Source organism: Phyllostomus hastatus, unplaced genomic scaffold (assembly GCF_019186645.2).
Source record: "Phyllostomus hastatus isolate PE091 unplaced genomic scaffold, TTU_PhHast_1.1 phas_contig_86, whole genome shotgun sequence".
NCBI classification, from domain to species: Eukaryota; Metazoa; Chordata; class Mammalia; order Chiroptera; family Phyllostomidae; genus Phyllostomus; species Phyllostomus hastatus.
In genome coordinates, this window is record NW_025333977.1 from 5,698,457 (window position 1) to 5,717,289 (window position 18,833).

Sequence of the window (18,833 nt, forward strand, 5' to 3'; positions counted from 1 at the left end):
ACAAAATAGTAATTATAAAACACAAGAAAGTAATCCTTGTATCTATTTAAAATTTGTTTTCCATGCATTTGATATTCTATGTGTTATAAAAAATATACAGGTGCACATACAGGAACAAATATTTTTAAAATAAATAATCTTTGATATAAAATAATTTTGGCATTAATTCAGCTTTAGGTTCTATGCGATTTGTCACATAATTCACATAGTCCTTATTTTCTGTAAGTATACACTGAACTATATGTGAATGAGCCTTTCTATTATTCTACATATTCAAATAGTAATGTTTGACTTTTCCATATTTTAAACCCAACCAGAAATTCTGCAGAACCTACATTTTTTTTAACCTTCCTATTTTGGAGTGCTCCACAGTGCTTCAAAACTCCTGTGTATTTCTCACTCATAAGATTCTTAACTATTTTTTTTTGGAAGTATAGACAAACTCTCCTTAACTCTTAAGCTAAAACATTACTATCCCAAAGCATGTCCTTTGTGTATTTATTGACCTCAGATAAATGAAATGCTAGTGAAACTTAACCACAGAGCACACAGTTTTTAGCTGCTTAGAAAGTTGGCAAAAATCCTGTGCAATGTTCCAGGGAAATAAAACTGGGTCTAAGAAGAAAAATGAGTGCCTGCAGATGCAGAACACACAAATGTGCGGGTTAACGGGAGCCTCGGGAGATTCCCTCACACAGGTAGAGAACACACAGTGACGGCCCTGCCAGCCTCATTTCCTGACCTGTTCCATCAGAGTTCAAGTTCCTTAGACAGCCCATGGAAGTCTGGTCAGCAACTAGCAGGAAAAGTGCCACTTTCTGAAAAAACATTTGTGCATCCTGCAGATTTTAGCAACTTCCTTTAATTCACGTTAATACTCATAATCAAACAAATCAACATTCACTTGTTCTCTCAAGTCCACAGAGTCACAGATGGTATTTGTATGGTGATTTAAAACTTCATTTAGCTTAGTTCTATCAAGCATGGCTGCTCCAGCTTTCTAAAAAGAAAGTACCATTGCCATTCATCTTTTCTGTTGATAAAGTATTTCTAGATGGATGATTGTTGTATTTTCCATCATAGCTGCATAATGAAAACAGCTGTCATCAAAAAGCGTGAGTCATGCTGGCCGATCGGATATATATCTATAGCAAAGGTAAGGCTGCATCGATTCCTAGTGAAGAATTGAATTTTCTAATGTTCATTTATTTCTTAATAATTATTATTCACATGCACATCTTTTAAACAGAGTAGAACATGATTATAAGAGAAATGTGAACAAAAACAAACTTTTATTTTCTTGTAACTTTCTCTGAGCTAAAATGTGATTTTAAGACATATTTTAATAACTTAGGATGATAATTCCTGATGAAATAATCAGAAAACCATCAACCTGGTAGATTGCCACTACTTTTGATTATAGTTCTGAATTCCATCAGAGCATTAAGCAATTACTATTAAAATAACTGTGTTAATTTAGGTGAAAAACTCCACAGCAATTAATGACTCTACCTATGGATTTCTAATAGCCAAGAAAAAATTTCCTGCAATTCAGGTCAGGATAAAATTTGATTTATACATTTTAGTTAATTGTGTGAAAATTTTTATATTTTCCAAGTAATATTCTGTAGTTTTCTTAAATAACTCAATATATTAGAATGTCTGTTTACATTTTGGAAACTTTGGATAGGATTTTAGAATAGAGATATCTGAATCAACCATTTTATAAAAGTAATCCAATGAAATAAATACTTTCACAGCTACATGCCCTAGAAAATTTTCCATATATATACCAAGAGACAGATATATTTAAAAGAAAATGAACTATGACCTCATGAAATTTGTAAACAAATTCTAACTGGGGGAAAAAAACATAGCCCTAGAACTTTCCATAGAATATAAAGCATTTTTATAATGACTAAATATAAGTAAAACTAATATATTATTTAATACATACATTGGTAATAAAATCATTTATGATAAAAGAAAGTAGGTTAATAATAAAAATAATTCATATTAGTGTTTTTTGGGGTGGATGATGCAGAAATGGTGATACCATGGGAGATGGAAGAAAAACAGAATTAATTCAATGATATTAAAAACTGTATATTTTTTGTGCTCCATATAAGTGCAATTCTATCTTATGCTTCATGTCTTAACATGCATTTTTTTAAAAGGCCTTGTTCACTGGATGTTGTATTCTAAATACTGGGCTACTAAAAGAGATAGCACTTGACCTCCAAACATATTAAAATGCTTCCTGTAATCCCTGAGTCTTTAAAAAGATTTTCATCATCTTTTCTACTTAAGGGATCTCGAATATTGGGTATACTTGTTGCCTCACAGGAGGGAAGTTCCTTGTTGATAAGAACATTATTATTTTTGTGAATTCTAATACTGTCATTTACCTATGCACCTCTACCAAATTATAACTCATTCTATCATCTCTTTAGGGATGGAGACACAGCCATGCAAATGCTTATGGCTTAAGTCTCCCAAACACATAGTACTGGCTATTTTTCTCAATGTCCTTTGGGGATCTCCACAATCCAGTCATTTGTTTTTCAGGGAATTTCTATTTATTGATTTTCTGTTCCCTATTGCAGGTCTCTTATTTTCCTTTCTGCAGTTTTCCTACCAAACTGTACCTGCTTACATTCAGATCATACTTGGACAGGAAATACAAATACTTCTAAAAGAGAATATCACTTTTAAAGGATTTCCTAAACAATTAAAATAAAAAAGAATTGCAATTTGGAAGTAGACCAGACAGTCCATACTCATATAATACAGGTTAATCAGGAAGGATAATGGACAACTTTACACTGTACTTTCACATTCTCCTTGTTGCTCGTTACACCTTCCATTGAAGTATAGGTATTCATGTACGAGCAATGTAATTATCATGTCATTGATCACAATGGCGTTGAAATTAACTATACTTATCTCTTTAACAATTAGATGTGGCAAGCTCTGAATTAACTTCACACACTTGAAATATCAAATATGGCCCTGGCTGGTATGGTTCAGTGGATTGAGTGTTGGCCTGGGAATCAAAGGGTCACTGGTTCAATTCCCAGTCAAGGTATATGCCTGGGTTGTGGGCCAGGTACCCAGTAGGGGGTGCATGAGAGGCAACCACACACTGGTGTTTCTCTCTCACTCTTTCTCCCTCCCTTCCCCTCTGTCTAAAAATACATAAATAAATAATCTTAAAAATAAAAACTAAAAGTGTGCTTTATTTAAAAAAAGAATATGAGATATGGATGAAGAGAATTGACATTACCAATTTTGTCTTGGGGGACTTTTGAAGCTTTACTTCTTTAATATTTAAGTATGTAAAAGACAACTCTACTTATCTAGCAACTGTGTTACACAGAAGATACTTGTTATCTAAGCTTACATTTTAAAATATTTAATAAGAATAAAAAAAGAACCTAAAAAGATTAGAGGTCTCATACATGTAAAATGAATCTTTATTAAAAAAATGTTTATTCTGGGTTACTATTTACATAAATCCACCAATGTTGTTAAATATCCTAGAATTCCTAATCATTATAGATCCTTGTCATTTGCATGTAATACAGAATAAATCACTTCATTACCATGAAGATCTTTGTTACTAGATGTGGTACAGGAATACAAAGAATGTTTCTTTATTTTTTTTGTTTATTGTTTACTTGTGGGGTTTTTCAGAATACTGAGAATCTTGGCTTTTTAAAGCATACTGGTTTTGTAGTTATTAAGAGAAAATTTATAAAGCTAAGGCTTAGAGCCAGAGAATGGTTTTGAATGTCAGGGGCTTTTACTGAATACTCTGAAAATACAGTCATCTGTTTAAAAAACAAACAAACAACACCAACACATCTGAAGAGGGTTTGTTTTTCTTACATTTCATAAAATCAAGGAATAAGACATTACTTGTATTGAGTGAGGTACTTAAAAGTGTTACTACGGACTCAGCTGTTAATACCTTTCCCTTTCGCTATCCTCAGGTGCACCAGCAATCCTCTTGATTCTTGCCTTATGGAATCAAGATGGCTGCTGCGATGATATACATTGTGTTTGTACAAATAAGCAGAAGTGTGGAAGGTTGAGATCAGCTCCATCACTTCCATGCTATCATGAAATTTACACCTTTCCCTCAAATTCCCAGTAGAATTATGATTATATGTCATTAAAGGTGTCACAGAGCTGAAAGCACTTAAGTATTTTGTTCCCAAATTAATACGTACTAAGGTACATAAGCGGAATGAATATAAGTACTCCAAATGTGATTTGGAACCTATTTTCAGTTAAAGGCTTTTGTTTGAGATGGAGATTTAGGGCACAAGCAGTAATGGTTGCCAGAAAGTCAAGAAATTATTGCAGCAGGTAAACATCAGTTATAGAACTGAGAGAGAAGAATTTTAATCTGGTAGCAAAGTGGTTGCTTTTGTTTCATTCTGTTGGCAATGATAACTTGTCAAGAAAATGGCTGTAAAAATGAAAACTAAGAGAAAGAGAAAGCAACGATTGGTAGCTGTTAATAATTTAAATGATATGGAGAAATGAGAAGAGTAGATGTCAAAACATGCCTTTAAAGTTTGAGCTTCACTCATTCGGAGGCTTAGCTATGTAGTAATAAGGACAACAAGGAAGTTTTATGGGAAATGATGATAAAGATAGATTACAAGCTTAGCTTATGAGAGTACCCCAGTTTGCATAACAGTCATCCTGAAATGCAGAACTGGATTTTGGGACTAGAGATGCACCCTCAGCCTGCGGAACACAAATAACAGGTGAAAGTGTGGCCATAGATAAGTACACCAATGAAGAGAGTACAAAAAAAAACGTGTGAAATTCTGTAAAAACAATACACAGCATTCTAGTTTGTAAGTGGTTTGGAGTACCAGAGAAGCAGCAAGGATAAAAGCAGAAAGAGGTGACCTAGAATCTTTATGCAAAATTAAGTAAAGAATTATCACACACCTACTCTGTGCTTGGCATCATGGTAAGGGTTAGGCGTGCCACAAAATGAGACCCAGTTTCAATCCTCCAGGAAATTGCCACTTAGATGAGAAAAGTAACAAATCTCAATGACAATACGAGAAACAGGCCATTATTGCAAACCCACATGCCCTCTTGAAGGGAGTTTCATCCAGATACAGAGTCACTGGAGATGACAAATTTGTGGAATTAGAAGGATAGTCTCTTTGATGTATTCCATGAAGGTTTTAAAAGTAATGTTAATACTCAGTTGCATGTGTACACCACACTATCTTTATTAGTTTCTCTGTTGATAGACACAGATGATTTTCATATCTTGGCTATTATGAACAATGCTGCAATGAATATGGGAGTGCAAGTATCTCTCCAAGATCCTGATTTCAAATCTTTTGGATATATAACCAGAAGAGGAATTGTTAGAACACACTTAGTTCTATATTTAGTTTTTCGAGAAAACTACACTGTTTTCTGTAGTGGCTGCATCATTTACGTTCTAGCCAACAGTGTGCAAAGGTTTTGAGATTTATTTTTGTTTATATCTAATACATTAAAGTTATTTGAATGAACAAGAATATTATGAAAAAAGAAGTGATCTTAAGAAATGTGTTTCTGGCCCTGGCTGGTGTAGCTTAGTGGATTGAACACAGGCTGCAAACCAAAGTGTCGCAGCTTCGATTCCCAGTCAGGGTACATGCCTGGGTTGCAGGCCATGACCCCTAGCAACCGCACATTGATGTTTCTCTCTCTTTTTCCCTCCCTTCCCTCTCTAAAAATAAATAAATGAAATCTTTAAAAAAAGAAATTTGTTTCAATTGACAGAGGTGCCAAGAGAATGAGGATTCAGCAGCACTTGTATGTGAACCTAGGATCTCACTGATGTTCCTTCAGGAAGCATTTATGATTTGGTGCAGTGGGAAGGAAGATAAAATGCAAAACAATACTGAGGGCTGTGTGGATAACAGGAACACAGCAAATATAGAATATTCTCGAGAAGCAGGCTGTTGAAGAAAAAGAAAAGATGACAAAAGTAAATGTGAATATAGAAACTAAGAACAGTTTATACTTTTAGGTGCAAGTGAATATTATTTTAGATGTTTAATATATTTACAAAAATGGCATGTGAAAATCTTTATTGCCAATTTCTTTCTTCTTTATGAAAATTAAATTTCAAATAACAAAAGTGATATCCATTTATTTTTAACTTTCCGAAAGATTGAAATCAACTCTATTTGACAAACTAACACAGATTGCAGAAATACGATTTAAGGTAATATAAACCTGTATTTTTCAGTTTTTCTTGGGGACAGTGTGATGTCACACAAGTATACAAATTGAATAATTAGTGATTTAATGTAGGGGACCATTCCATGTGGCATGGGAAATGTAGCCCAGCCCCTCTCGGAAAGGCCAGTGGGGAGCTAGGTTCAGCATACAGGACCCACACCCATGGGTAGGTTTCCCCATGGGGAATCAGGCCTGCATTGTACCTAGGCTGCTATGAGACTTGCTTTTGCTAAAACTCCCTCATCCTGGATTGAGGCAGCAAATGTTTACTGCCTATCTTTACCTTCCTAAAGTGTGTGCTGAGCCTCCCAAGTATGCAGTGTAACCATTTTAACCACTTTTCCCCTTGATTTGCAACATCCTTCTTTTTGAAGTAACTAGCAACATTCCTTCCTGTGTTATCTATGCAAGGTAATCACCTACAGGGAAATTGTGCATAGTAAATGACGACCATCCTCAATGTAATATACCCAGAAAAGCAATAAAAGCTTGTCTAGGTGGGGGTCTGGACCCTCTCTCACTCAGAGAAGGGCCATGCCATCCCTTTTTCTCCATAGGACTTCTGTAGTCCGTGTGAATTTGTTCGTCGCAGCCATAACACACAAACCTTGCGGGCCAGGGTCTGCATCAATTTAACAATAGATTAAGTGATGACCCTTTCAATCTGTGTTAGGTATAAATGGTTCAGAATACTGAGCCTAAGCTTGGCTAGAGTAGACACTAACACCCTGCTGCTCCCCTGGTAGTTTGGCAGTAATCTACAGGTAAGCAATATTACATGTACAATAAGCTATACAGAGAAATTAAATAGTTTTATTTGTGTTTGTTTGTTATTAAACTTCTGGTAGCCTAGTGAGTCAGGCTGTTTTTAGAGAACCTGGAACTGTTTGTCTGTGTGTGTGGGGTGGGGGAGAGGTAGACCATGGTGTCCCAGACTGTACCCCATGCAATACACCTGGCACATGCTTCCTTGTACCTGTCTGTTACTGATAAAGGCCTGATTACATAATTTGTAATACACTTTAATAGCATTGTGCAAAACCATTACATCTTGAATGACAAAGAAGTGCAGAAGTTATAAAATAAATTAAAAAGTAATTTTAAATTACTTCTTAGTTTCACTAATTTGCTACTTCTAGAAACATGTTACCTGCAATGTGAGAAGTTTCTATCTGATTTCCCCCTCCTAGACGCCATTAACTTAATCAAATCATTGTAACTTGGTCCTTGCCAACCTCATTACCATGTATTATGTAGTTGTCTTTTAAATTCATTAGACAGAGACCTTCCATTTAAAGCACATTAGTTTCTCACTCTTCTGAAACCTTTAGCCAGAGGTGAAAATTTATAGCATCTATTGCGTATTCATAAAAGAAAGACATTTGATAGAGGATTTTGTATTGGAGTAACAGCTGAAGCAGTTTTACTCATAAAAAGAATAAACTTTATTTCTTAGAGTCTTTCACTTATTCCTGTGCCTAGATTTATATTTTCTAGTTGAATCCTTTTAATTAAAGCCACATTTTTCAACAGGGTACTACTCACAGTTCTGGGTGGAACCATCCTTCTTGTCCGAGGCCTTGTGCATTGCAGGCTCTTTAGCAGCATTCACACCCTCTAACTCACTAGATTCCAGTAGCTGCAAAACTTTTACAAAACGTTCAGGTAATTTCAAAATCCCCAGATGGGCGTCTGGGTTGATTCCCATTTGAGAAGCACAGACTTAAAGCTTCCACTTCCTTCAAACTGCATATGCTTTAGCCTCACACAACCTGCAACTGGCCTAGAGAGCAGTTATGAAAAGAAGCATCATAGAAGTTAGAAGATTGCTCTAGTTAAAACCCAGGATATGGCCCTGGCTGGCGTAGCTCAGTGGATTAAGCACGGGCTGCGAACCAAAGTTCACAGGTTCGATTCCCAGCCAGGGCACATGCCTGGGTTGCAGGCCACAGCCCCCAGCAACTGCACATTGATGTTTCTCTCTCTCTCTTTCTCCCTCCCTTCCATCTCTAAAAATAAATAAATAAATCTTAAAAAAATAGGATATTACGGGAATGAGGTGTTTTTTTTTTAATTCATACAATATTGTGACTTTTAACTAGCAAAATGTCATAGGAGTTTAAATTGTTTAACTTGTAACTGAAGAGCTTTATACCTTAAAAGTGATACAGTTTTAATAAACTCCATTTAACTAAATAGCCCTTTTTACACAGAAAATATCATTAAAATGACTGTGGACTGTGAATTCAGGGTGTACACACCATTTATGTGTTAGGTGCAATGAAGTGTAAAGCATGTGACTAGAAGTAGATGCTTCTATAATTGATGAAGTTAAATGTGAAATGCAAGGCCCTTTGTGCTATGTTATATACTTCCTTCCACAAATTGAAAACTTCATGAAGAAATATACATTCTTGAACCTAATAGTGTATTACTATTTATGCATTCAGTAGTTACGTTTAAGAAGATTATTTTTCCCTTTGTAGAGAATTCATTAATACATTACAGATTCTTTAAAAAATCAGTGTATGTGGAAGCACTATTTAAAAAAAAACTCTTGATAAAGAGAACTTTCTATGCATTGTGATTCCTTAATTTAAACCATTTTAATATTTGTACTATTATTTTATTCCTAAGAAACATATAGCCATTTGGAGATAGGATGAATGGATAGGGTGAATATGTAAACTGGGGCAACATGAAAAAGCTAAATTATTTGCATCTGAATTCATTGAAAAATCAATGTCAGTTCAAGTCAGGGTTTCTAAGTCTTGCTACTATCTCTAAAAACATACAATAAAGTATAACTTTCAAATGGACATATTAATTTAAATATAGTTGTTTAATTAAATAACTAATATAACTATAATAGCAAGTGTAAATAAATATATATGGTAAATAAAAACTTTAGGTATTCTAGTTTTTCTTTTTGTATAACCTAGAATTTTATTAACCTAAAATGTCAGTAAGTCTTTAAAAATATCTACCTTTAGGATAATATATTGGTTCTTAATACCATTGCATTAAAATAAAATGCGATTAGTTTAAAAAGGAAATGTAATCACAAAGCCAATTAATGCTGTTGTATTGATTAACTAATATCACCAGTAAGTGTGAAGCTGCTCTCAAGCTGTCTCTTAATAAATATTTTCTTTATAACAATGGAGGAGATATCAAGGGAAACCATTAGCTAGACTCAAAGGTGAAAAATGTTTTTTCATCACAGAATGGATGGCAGATATGATATGCATCTAGATATGCATTTAGGAAAAAGACTGCGTGTGTGAGAGAGAGAGAGACACAGAGGCAAAGAGATTTAAAAGGGGAGGGACAGGGAGACAAACACAAGGAGAGAGAGAGGTAGAGAAAAACCTAGAGAGAAGAGCAACGCACTTAGGTTTTATGGCTAAAACACATTTCCCACATAAGGGCTCGTTGGCCTCTAATCTCAACTGTGTTGGCCTCTCCAGAGTCCTGAGGTCCTACACATGTAGAGAAGAGTGTCCCAGGCATCAGGAGTACTTTTATAAGAGAAGGATAATGTGTTTTTTTCCCCAGCTGCCAAAAAACAAAAAGATTCAGTGGTCTAGAGATGTAAGCATAGCTTAGAATTAACTGCTTTTGCTTCACAATTAACTTTAATGAAAAAACATTTAGTGAAATAGAAGGAAGAGATTCTACTTGATTACAGGAGTCCACAACTGCTTAACTAGTATACAATTAATTGACTAACTGGTACATCTCTGAACCTAGTGTAATTTTGTTCCAAGTGATTAAGAGAATGATCTGTCAAAATTTGTCATTATTTTCACATGCCTCAAAACACCACAAAGATGGTGTTTATTTCCAGCAACGTTGCACTTCCTACCATGGCTCACTGTGCTGTCCCACCCTGGGCTGAGTGCTTTCCGGGAGATCTCATGTCTCCTTCAATCTGCCTAACAACCTAGTGAGGTAGGAACTGTTATCGTTTGCATTTCATTGATCGGAAAACCTGAGCTTAAAGAGATTGATTTGATTTCCTAAAGTTTAAGCTATTGCTATAAGAAAAGGAGCATGTTTCCAGTGTTGGATACTTGCAAGTCCTACAGTGCTTTGACTACTTTCCTCATGTATTATATAAGTTAATGTGGGATTGAATTACTAAGTCTGATTAATCAAAGGGAACCATTAAAAATGCATTGGAACTTATATTTGCCATTGTGCCAACAACCCTTTTATAGACACACATCCATACCAATAATTTTCTCCTTCCAGAGTTTGCAACCAAAATTAGTAATAAAAATGTTTTTCTATGAACTTACACTAGAGAATTTTTGAAGTTATCAGGTAGGATTCTGTTCACATACAGAAATATTAATCATCGGTCAATTGTCCTTTAACATTTCAGAAGTAGATGGGAAAGGCCTTGTAAAATAATCGGCATTCTTTTCCAGTTTCACCCAATGAAGGAATTGGTTTCAAAGCACATCCCAATCAAATACTTGCTTCTCACACTAAAATGACTTAAATAATCCACCCTGGCGGGAAGCACCAGCAGAATGCAGAGATTAATGTCCAAGAATCACTAAAATCTCAGAACATAGAGATACATCCAAATTGTCACACATAAAACACTTCAAAGTTGCAAAGAGTCAGGACCTTAATAGTTCTCACCACACAAAAAAAATGTCATCTATGTTGAGTAATAGAGGTGTGAGCTAATGCTGTGGTGATAATCACACTACAGTATGTGTGTGTGTGTGTGTGTGTGTGTGTATTCACATATATACATACATACCTATATATATCTCAAATCAATACAATGTACCCCTTAAATTTATGCAGTGCTATATGTGAATTATATCTCAATAATAATAAAAATATATCCAGGCCAGTAGCTTCTTTTCCAAAAGACTGACTGGACTCAGCTAACTTTTCTATGCATGTTACTCATTGCATATACTCATAATTTATCTCAATTAATTCACAACAACTTAATCTAAGTGAAATCTATGTGAAGTATATTTCTTTGTTTTATAATATGTGGAAACAAAAGATTAAGTATATTAAGAAACTTGCTCAAAAGCTGTTTTCCTGATGCCATCATCTGTTCTTATTTTTTTTAGCCTACACTAAATTCTAACATGGCTCTTGGGGCAACAAATCTTAATATACTCTAATGTTTAATAACGTAAATTAAATCACATAATTTCACAGTCAATGTGACTTAGAGCACACATAACTGAAAAGGATAATAAAAAGATGACCTCACCTGAATACTAAGTTAAGACCTCTAAAATTCATTAGCTATTTTTCACAGACATGAAAAATACATCAAAGTGGATATATAAAAGAGAAAATAAACTTATTTTACATTATTTCAAGAAGTAAATCATAAAATGATAAATGGATTCAATTGGGAAACAAAATTTGGAAGATTTTTCCAGCAGCCAGGTAAGTTACTTTTCTTGTGAGACATTTAGACCTCTAAAGACAGCCAGAGCTCAAGCAAACAGACAGTGCCTTGAAAGACAGCATGTGTAGTCAACTGCAGAGCCTAACATTTATCCTACTAGGTGATACTTCCACTTATATCCAAGTCAAATGTTTTGGGACTCATTTTGTTGTTATTCCAATTCAGTGCAAGTGAAGTACCAGCAGCTGTGGTCACCTTCCAGAGCAGCCAGCACAAAGGCTACCCTGTATACACATGGAATGAGAATGCACGTTGTTTCCAATATGAAGCAATCCAGTCTGAATTTTAACATTTCCTTGTATATAATTTAAGATTATTAATCAAAAAACGTTGTCTTCGGCATGAAATACTTTTGCTCCCTGGTTTCTCACCTAGTTTAAAGTTTTTCAATTTCCTATCACCTTCTTTGTTCTGTGATGAATCCTAGCTGAGGCCATCAGTTCCTCAGCTAGAGGGTTGAACATCTATTGTAAATACTTACTTCCAGGTTTGCTTAATTTACAAAATAGCATGTCCCAGGGAGAAGAAAACCAAATGTCATTTCTTATTGGTCCTTATTCTCAGCTGCCTAGTACAATATTTTGCAAGCACTGAGTTTTTGTTTCCTTCAGCTTTAATTTGAATTTATGTTATGCCTGCATGTTATTTATGAATACCCTTTAAGTTATCATTGGATACTGCTCTGAGGCATTGAAATTGCCTAATTAAAATTTCAACAAACAGATTTAAGGTCTCTCTGATTACAACAAAGTGCAATATTTCTAGAGTGAAGATACTATTTTAAGAGGGGCCTGATTGCTAGAAAATGCATTTAAAGTGTTAAAATCCAGAAAATAAGGTATGTTTGCTTAATTAATTCACTTTTATTATATTAATAATATTATTATTAGGAAATTCGGCATATTAAGATGAACTACCTTAAAATATATATTTTTTTGCTTTTTTCTTTTTTATCTACATGCTGTAAGCACTAGATCAAAAAATAGATATAATATGTGTACACAATAGTCATTGTAGAACTGAACAAAAATGAAATCACTTATGTCAAAGACAAAAATGGAGACAGCACACAGACATATAAAGGACACTTAAACTAACCTTAGAGGATTTTACCCATTCCAGAAATACCAAGTCTGTTCATGATATTTCTTAACTTTCTTATTCCCTTGACTTATGGTAGTTATCTTGATCCGTAGAAGAAAGAAAACCATTAGGTAACCAATCATCTGAAAAATCCAAATAATTTTCATATTTATCTTGTCTGTCAGCCTCTCCAGACTGATTGCTCCTGTAGCCTCAAGTTTCCTGGCTTGCAGATCAAAAGCCTTGCAACAAATTCATCTTTCTGCTTTGTTTTATTCAGTATGCAGATTTTAGATTCTGATAACACATCAGCACAGGTTCAAAGACCTCAAAGGACCTTATTGACAAAATGTATCATCAGGTTCAAACAAGCTATTATAACTCAGTGGCTTAAAATCATCCTTAACATTGATTTATAAAATTGTTAATACTATTAAAGTACAAAGCATAATAGTATGTTAAAAATTATTTGTTTACCAATCAGTTCAATAATAGTAAATAACAAACATTTTAATAAGGTACGCATCTGTGAAAAGTTTGCATTTCTATACATTACTGAGATAATATAATCACTCAAAAAGGGTAGGGGCAATGATTTTTGTAGCAAAAGGAGAAAGTTGAGAAAAGATAATAAGGATTAGAGTTTTGATTCAACCTCAGGAGCCTTACATATTTATATTTCAGTATATATTTTTTCTTTAGTTCAAATTTTTAACTTTGAGGCTCACCAAAGTATAGCTAGAAAAAATATATATCTCATGTAGAATGAAAAAATTTCATTTACAGAATTCTAAATTTACAAATAGGCTTAAAGATGGAACTCAAATTGGTGTATGGTTTTAATTTTAGGAGCATAATTTCAAAATGCCTTTAAGTGTCCTAAACAAACTTCCTCATTCAAACATTCCAAAGGCAAGTCATATTTCTCAAAGACCAGAATTAAAGTGCATGATATTTCTAAGAAATTTGGTGTATTTAGATTGACTTATATATATTTAACAAATATATGTGAAGTGATAATAGAGTGATTTGATTCTACAGAAACAACACAACTACTTAAATTCAAGTCCTTGCTTTATTATTATATCTAGATATGACAAACGATGAATTCTTCCTTTAAAGACCTTAAAATGGTAGTAATAATACTTAAATATAATTTGAACTGCAAACATGAGAGCACATAATAAGGGTCTTAAGAACAAGGCATTTGAGGAACTGTTGTAGTTACCCCACAGACATGGCATGGATTCCTCCACCACAAATCCACAAATCGTCAGAGACGTGGGAACTGATGACACCATATGCACCAATGAAGAGGACTGGAAAAATTACTCATTTAATGAGAATTTTGGGGGAGAGTAGAAAAATCTTGTAAGAAGGTCTGAAAGTGGTTTCAGAGCTGGAAAAGAAAACTAACCTGGAGTTATATTGTGGTTAGAGGGTAGGTGGAGATGACTGTCCCTCCATCCTGGCCTGAGGATTGCGTGAGGATGGCACCCCAGCATTAAGGGAGGGAGCATTGGGCTTTCTCATTGGCTTAATCACATATGGGCAGAAAAGAAAGGGGGTGCTGGGATTTTAAGATGCTAGAAGACAAACATTGTAAATAGAGTTAGACTCATTATTCCAGAAGCAAATCTGATTTTCTGTAGAGAAGCTTCACTTTTTTTTTATTAACAGTGTCAGCGTCATTCATCATGATCATTACCAGAACTATTCTTACCAGCATATCATCATGAGTCCCTGCTATCACAATCACGTCGTGTATAAAATGATATGAATTACAGATTAATCTGAGGGTATTCTTATAAATGCTTTTTTAAAAAATAACTAAAGATTGACACAAATTTAAAATGTAAAGGTAATAATACATTTGGGTTTGGATGCCATCCTTAATGCATTTGAATTTTTCTGGTTCATACTTGAATAAAAATGAATAAATTATTATTTGCTTGATTATTTAGAACCTCTTTAAAATATATTTCATTTGGTTTAATTTAGAATCTACTTAGCATACAAAAATCTTACATTTTAACATAAGTTACATTTTTAAGTTTGTTGTAAAAATTAAAATGTATTTGTATGCTATTTTTGCTACTAAATAGACAAATTTTTTGACTGGAGAAGAGTAATGCATTGTATGTGATCACTAGATTTTGATTTTGTGCAAAAACATTTGCTAATTTTTGGCATATTCAGTCCCATACTTATTATTTTTCTGTCATGTGCAAAATACCAAAGAATTTTTTAATTTAGACAATGTATCAAGAAAAACCCTTTTTAGTTCTTAAATACAATATTCCTTAAAATTATACCCTTGAAACATATAGACAAATACTTTTAATTTTTCCATGAATTTTGGTGTAAGTTTTACATTTCAGATTGTATAACTTTTTTTGGTAAAATTTGTAACATAAGTCACAAATATTACTATATATTTAAGATTATGGAATCTGGAATATACTGCTACATAGAAATTTTAGTCAATTATATAAAATCACCAAGGTCTATTCTGAATCACTTTAATAGGCTCATATTTTCCAGTGTTTAGTTATTTTGAAAACAGGAAGAAAGCTATTTGGGCAGCTGACCAGTGGGAGTTATTTCTATGCATTTCTTTTATGTAATTTAATAACCATTCAGAAGATAAACCAACCTAAATCAGAGTGTTTTATAAGATGTTCTATATGTACAAAATAGATATCTTCTTTCCTTTTGCTGCAGTTGAAATGTATATATATTTTTTATTCCTTTCATTTTGTAATGGGTTGTGTGTTAGCCCTTTAGAAGTATAGGGCAGGTTTGCCTTCTGTATCATCATGGCCTCTATATAGTGAAAAACAAGTTTTTTTTTGTCCTCTTAGTTTTACATGATCTCATATGCACATGTCAATAAATATAATTCAGGAAACATTTATTCATTAAAGGCTACAAGATTTCCTAATTATCAGAGAATCAGAATTTTAGGTGATAAAGAAAAATCTTTATTTGGATATTTTATATTTTGAGAAATTATAGGGAAGACAATACAAGTAAAATTATTATTTTTCAGATTTTACATATTTTAGTTGCATTTAAAATAAGCTGTTCATTTATAATTTTAACCTTTAACCCACTGTGAATTTTTTTATGGTTTTATAATAATAAGAAGAAGAATAACAACAATAACAACAATGGGTTTTTAAATAATAATAATAATAATGAAGTGGAGATAAATTTTTTACAACTAAAAACATTACAGAAACGTAAAAATGTGTGTTGATGAGAGCCCTTCTTCCCAAATTTCAAAAATGAATTCTATCAGTTTGCTAATGGTGCATAATGAACTCCCCCAAACTTATGTTAAGAAGATACCCATTTCCAGCACACAGTTCCAGTGATCAGAGGTCTGGTGTTGAATGGATGGATTCTCTTTTTAGGTATAAGAAGATTAACATCAACATGTTGGCTGGGCTGAATTCTTGTTCTGAGGCTCTAGAGGAAAATCTTCTTTCATGCCCATTTTTATCAATGACATCAACTATTAAGTCAAAAGAATAAACTAAGCCATTTAAATAAAAATGTTTTGTAAGATGACCTCTGCAACAAACAGATATTTTCTCTATTTGCCAAAGTTAAAATTATACTTCCTTGTGGTTATGTGACTGATATCCCATTTCCTTGCTACTTGGTACCAGGTAGTACTCTCTACCCCTTGAGGCCTTCCTCATTCCTTGACATGTAGCCCTTCCGTCCCTAAGTCAGAATTTATATTGTTCACATATCTGACTTCTTTGATCAGCAAAAATAAACTGTTGTTAAAAGGATCATGTGATTAGGTCATAACTACCCAGACACTTTCCATATCACAAAATTAACTGGGTCATACAACATAAGCAAACCATGACAGTAAAATTCATCATATTTACTGTCCTGGAGATAATGCAGAATGTTTTCACTGGACAAGGATGGGAAATCTTGGAGGCCTTCTTAGAATTCTGTTTACCAGGCCCTTACCTTATATCTTCACACGTGCAAAATGCATTCATCCAGTCTCATTTTTTCCAAGATTTTCATTCATTGCAGCATCCAAGTCCAAAAACTATCCTTTAAATAGCTTCAGACCCAAAAGGGCCACAATTTCACTTTCTAAATTATCTCAGCCAGGAGCAGATGAAGTATGTGGAGTTTGTTGAGAATGCAGCTGTAGTTGGTGCAATAGAAACACACGCACGCAAAGAGGAATCTGTTTTGGGTTTTTTTCCCTTCTTGATTGCTTTAGCAGGGACTCATCCTCAGGCCTTCCGTCTTGGACTAAATTACAGCACTATTTTTCCTGAGTCTTCAGCTAACAGGTGGCAGATTGTAGGTCTTCTCAGCCTCTATATTGCATAAGCCAATTACTTACAATAACTTTTTCCTATACATATGTCCCGTTGATTCCATTTCTCTGGAGAACCCTGACTAATACAACCAGGAGATTCTTCTTTCCAAGCTGGTTCATTATCCATAAATTCATCAAAATTACCATTTAAGAGCTCCTATATCATTTTAGTTCCAACAAATTTTACCCTAAGTAATCAGATCTTGGAAGTGCTTCTCTAAATGCTCTGGGTCTGGAAAGCCAGATTTTTGAGAGCGGTTTGCCCCACAACCTCAATATTCTAAGAAGCCAAGAAAAAAACATTTATTTTCAGGATATACAGCTTTTCTGTCTTTTAAGGTTGGAAGCGATAACTTCCAAGATCTTAACATATTAGAGGCAAACCTGGGAGTATCATTAGTTTTCTTCATTATATATATATATAGTCCCATACAAAATTCAAAATGTGTGCAGATTATTAATGTATATCTCAACAAACAATTAGAAAGTAATCACATGTGCATAAATGTGAGCTTGGTATAAAGTTACATGGACAGCACCCCAGAAGCATCCCCAATGTCCCTACCAATTACTACTCCACGCTCTATTTTGAAAGGTAACCAATTACACTGACTACATTATACTGTACATTATACTGACACATATTTTTATACGTTAAGTAAGTGGCATTATTCGTCATTTACTATGCTTTTATTTAATCTTTATTGTGTTTTTCATTATCATTTAGTCCCCTTATACCCTTCTCCCCTAGCCCTTACCACAATGTGTCCATGTCCAAGAGTCCTTTGTTCCTTTCTGCTCAATCCCTCAACCCTCTAACGCCCACCCCACAAGCTGTCAGCTGCTCTCCATCTATGAGTCTGCCTCTGTTTTGCTAATTAGTTGAGTTTGTATTTCCTAGTTCTTTTTATTTTAATTTCTTTGGTATACGTGTGTCAGAAAATTATTTATTATTTTATCTGTGGCTCTTTCATTCATTCATTTTGAGATTTATGCATACTGTTATATATAGCAATATGGTATTTGAGGCACATTTATATACATATACTTTGGCATTATTTAGGGGAATAATTGGTAAGTCAGTTACATGATTATTTTATTTTGCCCATCATCGTGCCTCTGTGGACCATGGCTAGGAAGCAAGTCTTCCCACTGGAAGCTATCCCACTGGACAAAGACTTGTGGGCATAGCACCCTGGAGACACAGGCCCACAAAAAGACAGGCATTTAATCATTGGATTCCCTCCCACACACCTTAAAGCACACAAGCAGTGATATAGTATATTCCATTGTCATTTTTTGTGGATTCTATAAATATGTATGAACATGTTTCCTGAAGTTTATTTGTAACATCAAAGTCTAACTCATGGGGGACTTTGTGATCATTTAGAGATATGAACAGAGTGGGGAAAAACCTGGATGGTTTTTCATGCTTACCCCAGCTGAGACTGAACAAGAAGACACAAATGGTGATGGACAAAAATGGACTTGGGGTGATGAACACACAATACAGTGTGCAGATGACATGTTGTAGAATTGTGCACCTGAAACCTACATAATTTTGTTAACCAGTGTCACTCCAATGAACTCAATAGAAAAATTTAAAAAGAAGACTCTGCTTTATTATTTCAGCTCTTATACTATAAACATGACCTT